We start from the raw sequence: 11567 nt of genomic DNA on the forward strand, positions 1-11567 counted from the left end.
TAGTGCAGGTAGACGAGTGCTGAGCGATTACCGGAGCAAGCTTTCACCCGAAATGGTTAAGGCACTGATGATTTGCAGAGATCATATGCCTGTGCTTACAAGAAGACAAAATTATAGTAAAAGGAGCGAATTCAAAATGATTTGGATGACATATCCTCGGGCAACGCAACTGAAATGTCTGTCTCCTCTGATGATTGGCCAACAATTTATTTTTTACTATTTCATTTCATTTCATTTCGTTTCGTTTTTTTTCTTCTTTTTTGTATTAAATTATTGAGATGGAGTATAATGCAAATGATTGGTAGGCTAGTATGTGCCAACCTAGTTGGGATGTACTTAACCTATAGTGATGCAATTGTTTTACCATCATCAATAATTTACACATAATTTATTTAATAATATCAAATTTTGTAATATTTTATTTCATTTTGAAATAAAAATTATTCATTCAATAAATGTCATATAAATAATTTAATATTGTAATATTGAAAGTTTCAATTTCATATATATAAAATTATTCATTTCAAAAGAAAAAAATTACATGATTGCATACTTTTTTAGTTATAAGTTCATAATTAAAAAAACATAAGCCATATATAATTAAATTTAAATATCACCATGAAACAAAACCAAACAAAGCATCTCACTAATCTTAACTAAAATATTCTAGTATAATTTTTTTTATTTCTAATATAAAAAATAAAATAAAATAAAAGCCCAACTAGGCCCGGCCCACGACCCTATTACCAGTGGGCTTGGGCCTGGGCCCTAAAAAGACAGGAGCCCGTGAGGCCAGCTTGGGCCAGCCTGAGCCCGGGCTCGAATGGACCGGGCCATTATTACATCCCTAAACATTGACATTGTAGATTCAATGTTAGGCAAAGCAATTCCGAGGTGAAGACGATGGTGGAAGAAGCACATCAGATTCGATTTAATTTGGGCACGAATTCGGTAGATGATTAAGGGTTCTCATGTGTAGTTCCTTTGTCTTCTTAGTGGATTGTTTTGTGGTTTTGACCCATAAATTTTTTATTGCAGCTAGAGGTGCTCCAATTGTGAATTTTTTCCACGTTATATCGTTGTTTTGATTTATCAATGTTTGTTTGATTGATATAGTTCAATTCTCGTTTAATTTAATTAAATCTACTTGTGTTTTGATTGGAGATTGTTATTCATTGCTAAAATTGAATCCTAATTGCAAATCACTATCTCGGGATTTTTAAGGTTTTTCACAAACAAATTTTCAAATTTTGTAAGTTCTTTCAAAAAAATTATTTTTCAAAATTATTTCATAAATACAAACCAAACATGGCCTTAGTGGTTTAGGGGCACTGCTCCATACCATTTATATTTGGACAAGTATCCAGTTGTCTTCCCAAATGAGACAAACAAATAATGGGACCCACCATTGCAACTAATAATATTTAAATTGGCACACCACCTAGATTTGCCTGGGTAGGCCTGTAAATGGGTCAAATTCGGATTTTTGATCTTATCGGATTTGTCAAAATCCGAATTCAATCCGATTAAGACAAACCCGAATCCAATCCAAATCTATTTAGCCCATTTCCAATTATAGATCACCTAAATCCGAATCCGATAATTTCGAATATCCGATCAGATCCATTTATTTATTTATTGAGCTATAATTTTATATAATTTATTATTATTTTTTTCATTTTGTGTTTTCTTCATTCAAATTGAGAATAATCAAATCAGATTATCAGGTCGGTTCCAATTTTTGCATATTCGATCCATTTAATAAATGGATTAAACATATTCGAATTATCGGATTGCCGGATTAAATTTTTTGTAAATGGATTTGGATTTTCAGATCAAATTCGGGTCAGATTCAGATTAACTCCGATCCATTGACAGCCCTACCTGGGGCAATGAATAATTTCTCAAGGGAAAGACTATGGTACACAAAGGGTGTCTGTCATATGCATCTTATAACTAAAAAAAATAACATAACTTTATACTTTCTGAGTTACAACTAAAAAAAAAAAATTTATAACCAAACACTATGTCAAGCATAACCAAAGATCTCATAGTTATAACTAAAATATTATCATAACTAAAGAGGCGGGATATCGTGCTGTCATAGCAATGGTGCCGTTTTCATATTTTTTTTTCATTTTTTTTTTACTATTTGTTTTATTATTAATTTCTTTTAGTTAAATTACAAATACACCTCATGTAGTTCGATTGCCCTCCATAGTTTTGGAAATTATAAATATTTTATTGTCAAAATTTTTATTTAACATAATTAACAGAAAAAATAAAATTCATAACTATTCTCTTATACAATAATAAAATTATTATAATCATTAATTAAGATATATTTTTAACATTATTAAAAATTATTAATTGATTTAATAATTATTAATAGAAGTGATCATCTGTTATGCAATTAAAAATTTAAAGAAATCTAATGTAATTTTTTAAATTATAAAAAATAGTTTATATGTTAAACAAATCTTAAAAGTATATTTATAATTTATTAATTTAACAGTCGTTTAATAAACTTAAATTTGAAAAGAAAACAAGTCAATAAATTTTTCTAGTGTCTTCTCTCTTTTTTGTCTTTTTCTATCCAATAACCCATACCGTACTCTCATGTCATGTTTAGACAATGATAAAAAAATTTTAAAATTTCTTAAGTAATTCACGATCACCACCATAAAATTAGAAGGGATGACGTTTGATTAATATCAGATAATTATCTTATCATTATTGTAATTTTTGACTTTTCATAAATATTGGGATAGATATAACAGAAACAAGCTAAAGCAGCGTTTTTTTTTTTATGGCGTTTTTATTGAAACGCCATCACTGATCAATTAAAAATTAAAAACAACAGTGCCGTGTTAATTAATTTCAAAACAGTGCTGTTGCTGGTGCATATCTGACGCCGTCACTCTCTTCCTCTCACTCTTACTCGCTCGAATTCACTCTCACTCTCACCCTCGCTCTCGCTCGAAGTGTCTCTCACTCTCGCTCTCTGTACTCATCTCTTCATCAGATCTATGAAGTTTGTCGAAGATTTGAAGGTTGATTCTTGAAGATTCGAAGGTTGATTCTCCAGATTTGCAGTTGTCTCTTTCGATTTTGTGAGTTTCAATTTGTTTAGGTTTTTTATTTTTAATAGATTTTTTACATTTTAACTCAGATCTTGCTTCTCTCTTCTGATTTTCTGTTTTCGTTAGATCTCATCGTTCATCTAGTGGTCGATTAATCTACATGAAACCTGTTTGAGATTTGGCTTCTCAAATCTGTAAGTTTAACTTTAATTTCGGACATGTATATATGCATTTGTTTTGTATGAGCTTAGATTTCTGATTTTTCAGACCTGTTTGAGATATATATATATATATATATATATATATATAAGTGGGAGTGTTTGTGTATAAATTTCTGTGTATATTCTGTGTATGTTCTGTGAAATTTCTTGGAACTGGTAGCTTAGATTTCTGATTTTTCAGACCTGTTTGAGATATATATATATATATATATATAAGTGGGAGTGTTTGTGTATAAATTTCTGTGTATATTCTGTGAAATTTCTTGGAACTGGTAGCTTTGAGAATCAAATCTACTCTTGCATATTCTGTGTCTAAATCATGTGTTTTTGGAATTATTGTGAAACCAATGTCTGATTAATCTACATGAGAACATTCAACCATGATAGTGTGCCAATGTCTGGATGAAGCTTGAAGGGATGCCTATGGATTCTATTAAGTGCCAAATCCCACTAAATAATATGCAAAGTTAGTTCACTTTAGCTGACAAATAACTCACAAAATTAATAGTTCACTGTAAAGCACTCTGTGACTACTTTTGGGGATCTAACCACATGAATCTAATTCCTCCCCTGTTTTGATAAGGAGATTGATTGAGGTGGAAACTATTTGGTTCTGCTTATGAGGTGGAAACAGTTGTTTATTATTGAGAAGTAGGGGAATGGGTACTTTTACTTATGCTTTTTTATTATCAATTTTCAGCTTGCAAGATTCATTTCTTATTCTTTTCCTACACATTATATACATTTTAGCTGTGGTTGCTAAATCTCTCTCTCTCTCTCTCTCTCTCTCTCTGTTTTTTGTGTATACGGTTATGTATATATATATATATATGCTGTTAGAATTGCAATATTACTTGGGATTTGCTCTTTATTTTCAATCATAAAAAGAAGGGAGCTACTTGAATATGTATTGTAAAAACTAGGGCTGAGCAAGTGATCCGTGAAATCCGTAATCCGATCCAGTCCAGTCCAATCCGATAGGTTTGAATTGGTTTTTTGAATCCGCGGTTCGGTTCCGGATTAAAGAATTAAAAATCCGTAGTTTACGGATTGGTTCCGGATTGAACCCCACGGTTCCGGATTGAAACCGATCCGAACCGTATACAAATAGTTTATATTTTTATTATACATCCTCTCCCATAGTATCTTCTCTTAATTCTATATAAAATCTAAACTCAAACCTAAAACCATATAATATCTTCTTTTATTACTCTTGTTTGTTGGTTTTTAGTTTTAAGTTGTAATGGTTTAAACACTTATAGTGAAACCAATTTTCTTATGGTTGTTTAAATTTTAGAACAGTATGTCGCTATTACAGAAAAATATGTTGCTATTGTGGAACTAATATAGCGCTATGTTTATATTTTTATAAAATTAAAGTGTTATAAATATATTTTTATTATTTAATTATGTGAATCCGTGGTCCTAAACCAATCCAATCCGTATTTAAATGGATTGGTTCGGATTGGTTCCATGATTTAAACGGATTGGATTGGTTCCAATTTTTTAAGAACCGTAGATAACGGATTGGTCCTGGTTTTATCCCAATCCGGACCATGCTCACCCCTAGTAAAAACTTAACTAATGGCAGAGTGGAAAATTTGAGACCTTAGTTTAGAATTTAATTTTGAATATAGATTTTAGAATTTCTTTATTTGGTAAATATTTGAGTAAAATTCAATTTGGTCTAAGTTTATGTCAAGGAGTTTAGGGTGTTTTGAGTGTTTTTTTTTTTTTTTTTTTGGTTCTTTTTTTAAAAAAAATTAATATTCAAGTTTATTTGATTTTAGTGTAAGTTTGTTTGATTTGAAATATAAGAATAATATGCTCTGGGTTCATCACTGATGCCACTCCGATTGTTAAGGACAAACTTTGATACTTTAATTCTGAATAATTTGAGTGTTATCTTTCTCTTCAATCTCCGGATGGGAGTTCTTCTTAGTGGGGAGAATTGATGAAGATCAATAAGGCAGCAATAATTGGGAGTTTGAGTTATTTAGGAGTTTAAATCTGTTCATGAGTTATTTTGAGTATATCTATTTATTTTTATTCGTTAGCCTTATATATACATAGTGTTGGTGTATGAATTTTATCAGATTTTGGCATAATTGAAGTTATTAAGAATTTTTGTATCTCTCTCTCCCCATTAGACACTCTCACCATCTCTTCTTTTCTCTGCTTCTATCCCCTATCTGATTCTCATTCTTCTTCTCCCTTTTCTCTGCTGCTTCTTTCTCTATCTCTACTTGTATTACATGACATGTCTCTGTCGGTTGTTATCTAAATGTTGAAATTATTTTTGTACTTGAAACATTCACAATGCATTGTGATTTTTGCATGTAGGTTCAAAAGAGGCTCTTAGAATTCATACTTGCTGCATTCCGTCGATCTCTTGATTTTGTTGCACTTCTGAAGGTATTCTCCTCACCAAATTATGCCTAAACTTTTCTATTGCAAGTCAATTATGTTGGAACTTTATTGATTACTTACCTTAGTATCATTGTCACTTGGTATGTCGAATGTAATTCTAGATTTGGAAAATGGAAAGTAGGAGTGCATACAATTTTTTTTTTTTTTTTTTTAATTTTAAACAGACATGGAGTGGAAAATTTTGTATCTTTCATTTTCTGGCTTGTGACCTGTTTTCTTTGGTATAAATTTTACAAATTTATTTGAATAGTTTTTTTTTTTTTTTTTTCGAGGCATTTTTTGTAAAAAATTTTGAAGGCATTTTTGTCATATGGAAGTGTTTTTTTTAAAAATATTTTTCATATCAAAATAGAGAAATGGTTCTTTAATAAATTTTTTCTATCTAAGAATTTCCATAGGCACTTTCTCTAGTGTATATGTTTTTTCTACCTAGGAAGTCTCATAGAGATGTTTGCCTATCTAGTGATCTGCAATATATTTGCAACTTTAAATGCTACTACTAAAATTTTCTTGCATAGAAAACTTTGTTCATTTATTTTCTTCAGTGCTTTGATGATATATCTATATTGAACCTTCTATAGAAGCCTATAATTGATAGACTTGGAGAAGTTTATGACAGCCCCTGCAAAGGTCGGTAAATAATAATAATAATAATAATAATAATAATAATAATAATAAAGCTAGAAAGAAATAGTTGTTTTCCTTATTGGTAGATGCCACAATTACACATTGAACAAATCGTTTCCACCACTCTTTTACAGACACAGTTGGCCAAGGCCATTAGGGAGAACGGAGGGGGTGGTGAATCTCACAAAGATGCGGCTTGTGAACTTTTCGAGAGTTTGGAACTACTTCTGTATGAAAACCTTTCATCCAGGTACATTTTATGTGACAGCTATAGCTATTTGCATTGTCAGAGATTTGTTTTATGATGGTTACTATGTCATGCTGACTTCTATCGTCTCTTTTTGTTATTTGTTTGGCAGTTGTCTTGGTTGGGAAAGTTGCGTACAATAATAGAGAGAGATTACAACAAATTAATTTATAAGAAATGATATCCACTATCAATGATGAATTGATTCATGAAATGATTTGTAACCCTAGTTCATCATCCACCTATCAGTGATACAAGAAATGATCTGCTGTGATGGTATGTTACCAAGTATTAATACATAATTTTGGCCAACATAAATTGATTTGGATTTGCATAACAGGTGGCAAGCTCTCAAATCTCAGATGTGAGGGTCTGGAGGCGTGTGATCATTTGGACTTAATGAATGAAACCTGCTATATGATTATTTAGGCTTATTCATGTTATTTGTTCTTGTCAAATGCAGGTTCACGTATCAAAGAAAGGAAAGAAGAAGAAGTAGATATGACAAACTCAATGAAAGAAGGCTGCTGGAGAAATTCTCTTTTGGAGCAAAGTTTAAGCATTGTCTTAGGAGTTTTTGAGCTGTTTGGGAAAAGATTGAAAGTTGGGGGAGGGGGTGGGACGGAAAACTTATGTTTGGGTCCCATATTACAGTGACAGGTTGATGTAGTTGCATCTCTATTGATGGCTAATAAGAGGGAGCCCTGCCAAGCACATAACTATTGGAAAAGGTGCTTCATATATGTGTGTATTTGATGCACACTACTCTTACATGTAACATGACATTTTTTATTTTTCTACATGATGAAATTTTGAGACCAGAAATGTAGCCTTCAGTTTTATGTTCTTTGATTGGAAGATGACATTCAAATAACAGAAATTCTTTAGGAGGCCAAATTGCTATTCATTTATGTGCCTCATGGTATTCCAGTTTTGCGGGGACAAAAAAATGGGTGGCGTTTTTTAAAAAATGCCACTAAATGACGTGAAATGAAGTCATTATGACGTCCTTGGAAGTTGAAACACATGTTAAAGATTTTGCGGCGTTTTAAAAAATGCCGTCTAATATTTTTAGTGACGTTTTTCAAACGTTGCAAAGCTATTGCGGTGGTCGTATCAGTGACGAAAATATTAAACGTCGTCGTAACTTTTTGTGATTTTTTCAAACTTTTAGCGGTGTATTAAAAACGCCGCTAAAACTCTAATTTTTCTGTAGTTATATAGTTGTTTACTTATTTTAAAAAATTTGAAATTTGAAATTTAGATGATTTGGTAGATAAAGAAATAGGGTTTAGGGTATGTTTGGGAAGGGCTAATTGGCTATTTTGGCCGCAAAAGACAAAATAGGCTATTTTAGCCACAAAAAATAAAACATCACATCTAATTCATAATCATTACACTATTCTCTCACAAAAAAAGTAAAAAAAGTCAAAAAGTTCTCAAATTAGACTTTTTAGCCTAGGCTAAAATAGCTAAAAAAGTTAAAAAAGTCAAAAAGTCAACCTACTTCCCAAACCAACCCTTAGAATTATATGGACCATTAAATTTGTATCCTTTTATTGATTTGCAATTAAGCTTCAATTTTTTTTTATTTTTTTATTTTTTTTGGGTATAATTTTATTTATATATCTATATATACGTAGATATTTAGTGACAAGTACTGTTACATGGAATTGTCCAAGAATAAATTAAAGAAAAAAGAAATGGGTAAATTATAAAGGGGAAATTATTAGAAACTTTCATTTTAGAGAGTTGTAGTCTACCAAGTCCCATTTTAAAATTAATAGACGTCCAAGTCCTATTTTTTTGGTAATGTGATCCGACGGATCCCATTATGTAATTATGGAATGTTTTTTCTGACTAATGTACCCTTTTTTTGTGGTTGAAACGTATGGGTCATAAATAACGTGGACACCCCTACATACACTACTAAACCCAAAAAAAGCTATAGTAAGCTTTTCCCAAACGTTACATATGTTGGAAATGGTAGAAAAATTCTGGGTAAAATCAGAATTTTTTCTCAAATTTGGTCTATTTTTTAGGTGGGCCCCGAGTGTCGATTTACTCGGGTCAAAGTGGTAACGCGTTCTATGCCGCGTTGTGATTCACGTGGTATATTTGATTGCTCAAAACCATTACCAAGTGAATGGGAAATTGAAGCCAAAGTGTGCTCAATGGAAATGGAGTTTTGGTGGAAATTCCTTAAGGTTGTAAATTGGCTTGTCCCACATTGATTTGATGGGAAGTTTTGAAAGGGTTTATAAGGCTTTGGGTGAGATACTTGGGGTGTGCCCCAAGGGGTACCCAAGTGTTTTAGAGGGAGAGGTTATGGGAAAAATGGGCTAGACCCATTGGACCCAAAAATCACCACACACGCGCGCACCATCCATCCAGTCGGGCGGGCTGGGCGCAGGTGTGTGGTTGTGCTTCTAATCTTTTTGGGCAAAAAACATTTGAATTTAATTTTATTTTTTGGTAAAATAAAATCCAGAATTCAAATTAAACTGATTTGGATTTTCTGTACATCCAAACAGGGCCCTTCCCGTTTTCAAACAGAAATAAACTAGTTTGGAATTAGTGCACACCCAACAGGGCCCTTCCCGTTTTTGCTATCTGTTTGAATTGTTAACAAATTCAAATCTGTTTGAATTCAAAACCAACAGGTATCATACCTGTTCAATTTAAAACCAAGAGCCACCTTTACATCTATAAATAGGACCACCCTCATTTGATGTTATTAATTGAGAAATTTCGTATTTCACCTCTACTTATTCTATTCTTCATTTTGTTGCATTTTATTTCTGAAAGAAAGAGTGTAAACACTTAGTGTGTTTGTAAGGCAAACAATTTGTAGTGCTGCTATTGTTTGTGGTAGATCATTTCATCCTGGGAGATAGACGTCCAAATTCTGAAAGCACCGTGGAGAGGACGAATCTGTCTTAAGGACACGGTGTCAAACACTGGACTTGATCAGAAAATAATTCGAAGAAATTAAATCAAGTAAGTTATTTAATTTATTTTCAGTGTTATTTTTATTTATTTAAATCAGATTTTAATTTTGTTTTTGTAACAAAATAAAATCTATTTTTATTTATTTATTTATTATTTCAAGTTTGATTTTTGTAATCAAACAAATTCTCTCTTTTTCTTTATTTCTTTAAATTCTATTTGTTGTTGTGTACACAATAGAATTAAATCTTTTAAATACAGTGAAGATTGTCCAACAATCTTAAGACAGAATTCTTTTTGGTATCTTCATTGTATTTAATTTTCTGTGTTTTCAAACTAATATTCTGGTTGGAAAAACAAATAGTGATTTATGCTATTTGACAGATAGTAGTAATATACTGTCTCTTTTATTTGACAACTAGTAGTAATATACTGGTGTCATTAACAATTGCAGAATATTATTTGATGTTACAGAAAATTATTTTGGTATTTTATTTTTCTAGTTTTAGTAACAAGGAAAATAAAATTATATTATTTTCTAGTTTTAGTAACAAAGAAAATAAAATTATTTTGTGTTTTAATTTATTTTCTGATTTTGGTAACTAGAAAATTATTTTGTGTTTGTTCTGATTTTTGTAATCAGATAGTTTTGTGGTATTTTATTTTCAAGTTTCAGTAACAAGGAAAATAAAATTACAGTATTTTCTAGTTTTAGTAACAAGAAAAATAAAATGATTTTGTGTTATAATTTATTTTCTGGTTTAAGTAACTAGAAAATTAATTTGTGGTTTGGTTTTCTGATTTTTGTAATCAGATATTATTTGGGTATTTTATTTTACTAGTTTTAGTAACAAGGAAAATAAAATTATTTTGTATTGTAATTTATTTTTTGGTTTTAGTAACTAGAAAATTAATTTTGTTAATCAATCATGTAACTTTGTGACTCGGTCACAATCTGTTAATTTTGTAAGTAACTTATGGTTTCATTTGGTAGACCACTTATTTTTGAACCCTTTGTGAAAAGGTGTTAATTATTTTGACTTTAGCATAGTTCATCGTGAGTATATATGGAAGAATTTGTTTCTAAAGTAAAATATTAGTTTTACAAACTAATTTTATTTTTATTACAATGTGGATTCATAGTCTTGAATTGTTTCTGCACTTGAGTCGGAATATATATATATATATATATATTCACAAGAACATTTTAATGCATATTTAATTTGTTTATTTATGTACAAATCAAACTTATTAAATGAAGGTATGTTTTGTCATTTTGAAATTTAAAGTTTATATGCGTTGGATTTTATTTATGAGTTGAGAATCCTTTTATTTCATGATGCAAGTGATGGGATCGTGCATGATTAATTTATTTTGTTAATTCATTATTTTTAGTTGATGCGTTTGATATGCATGTATGATATCAACTCAAGTTATTTCTTAACAATAATTTCAAGTGATTTGGAATGATAAATTGTTATGTCGACTTAGGACATAAGCAGGTTAATTTGAATATTTCTAATCAATTTTGAATGGGTGTTTAAACACCAGAGAAATTTAAACATGAAGATGTATGTAATTATATCGGTCCGTTTAATTGGGAAGTAATTTAAGAAATCTTTTATGTTGATTATTGAATTATGTGACATGAGATGTCATTAATAATTATTTTACTTGTGTAGTAGAATTTGTTAAACCATGAACCATTTTATTAATATGGGGGTGTATCTCTTACATTAGTTGAGATAATTTAATTTTCTTCTGTCACAAATATTTTTATGACAGTGACATTTATTTGTTATTGAGTTGCAAGAATGTATACAATCAAATGGGTTTTTGAATTGTTTGATTCTTAGGCAAAATTTTTTATGAGGATATGATTTTGTCAAAACATTAATTCTGACTTGAGTAGTCATAATTATTTTGGTTTTTTCTTGAATTTGTTTTAAAAATTCATTGATTTATAATAGAAGTGATAGGGGTGGTGAATATGATGCACCATTAAATGTA

At 30.4% G+C, this 11567-nt stretch overlaps 1 long non-coding RNA gene across 2 annotated transcripts; it reads left to right on the forward strand.

The window, feature by feature from the left end:
* Positions 1-2670: 2670 nt before the first annotated feature.
* On the forward strand, positions 2671-7433 carry LOC145796825 (uncharacterized). Of its 2 annotated transcripts, XR_014337381.1 has the most exons (7): positions 2671-3113; positions 3210-3277; positions 5648-5719; positions 6280-6364; positions 6519-6611; positions 6721-6884; positions 7072-7433. It is a non-coding gene; the product is annotated as an uncharacterized LOC145796825 (long non-coding RNA). The 2 variants fall into 2 exon arrangements; XR_014337380.1 differs by lacking the exon at positions 6280-6364 and having other exon boundaries at positions 6496-6611.
* The last annotated feature ends 4134 nt before the right edge of the window (positions 7434-11567 follow it).

This window comes from Camellia sinensis, chromosome 8, assembly GCF_055761805.1.
Source record: "Camellia sinensis isolate YWXY chromosome 8, ASM5576180v1, whole genome shotgun sequence".
NCBI classification, from domain to species: Eukaryota; Viridiplantae; Streptophyta; class Magnoliopsida; order Ericales; family Theaceae; genus Camellia; species Camellia sinensis.